A 205-nucleotide genomic window follows, 5' to 3' on the forward strand; every position below is an offset into this window, starting at 1 on the left:
GCAATGGCGCAATCTCAGCTCACCGCAACCTCTGCCTCCTGGGTTCAGGCAATTCTCCTGCCTCAGCCTCCTAAGTAGCTGGGATTACAGGCACGCACCACCATGCCCAGCTAATTTTTTGTATTTTTAGTAGAGACAGGGTTTCACCATGTTGACCAGGATGGTCTCGATCTGTTGACCTCGTGATCCACCCGCCTCGGCCTCC

The sequence above is a fragment of the Sapajus apella genome, unplaced genomic scaffold, assembly GCF_009761245.1.
Source record: "Sapajus apella isolate SASKATOON/1434 unplaced genomic scaffold, GSC_monkey_1.0 scaffold102, whole genome shotgun sequence".
Taxonomy (NCBI): domain Eukaryota; kingdom Metazoa; phylum Chordata; class Mammalia; order Primates; family Cebidae; genus Sapajus; species Sapajus apella.